The 434-nt window shown below is 38.9% G+C and overlaps 1 protein-coding gene across 1 annotated transcript in view; it reads left to right on the top strand.

Moving 5' to 3' along the window:
* Positions 1 to 434, top strand: part of LOC119590754 — a gene marked incomplete in the record, with an annotated part of 26818 nt that overhangs the window by 1475 nt on the left and 24909 nt on the right.

The raw sequence follows: 434 nt of genomic DNA on the forward strand, positions 1-434 counted from the left end.
GGTGGGGGGGGGGATTTTAATAACCTGTAAGAGGTGTCATGGTCTGTTGCCCTTTCTGGCGTACATAGTATATAAAGATAATCCAGATCTTATATACACATGTTTCACATTAACCAATCCTTTTTAGTATGTACTTACGCCGTGCAAGTGAAGTTTACAGACCATAAACATCATTATCAAGCTCTTTATCAACCGAAAACGGAGACATAAACCAGGTTTAAGGAAACGGTGCATTCAACATTAACATTGGCAGAGAGACAGCAGGAAAGTATCACATTCTTCCCACACGGAGGAAATGCAGTTAACAATTTGGCGCATTCTGTAAAGTAATTTTGAGTTATGTTCCTTTGCCCTCTGTCGTGATTCATATCTTTATGTAATTTTCCTTGGAGGACCTGTTGCTAGTTTCATTTTAGAGTTGTTTTCCGTGGTAA

Source organism: Penaeus monodon, chromosome 27, assembly GCF_015228065.2.
Source record: "Penaeus monodon isolate SGIC_2016 chromosome 27, NSTDA_Pmon_1, whole genome shotgun sequence".
Taxonomy (NCBI): Eukaryota; Metazoa; Arthropoda; class Malacostraca; order Decapoda; family Penaeidae; genus Penaeus; species Penaeus monodon.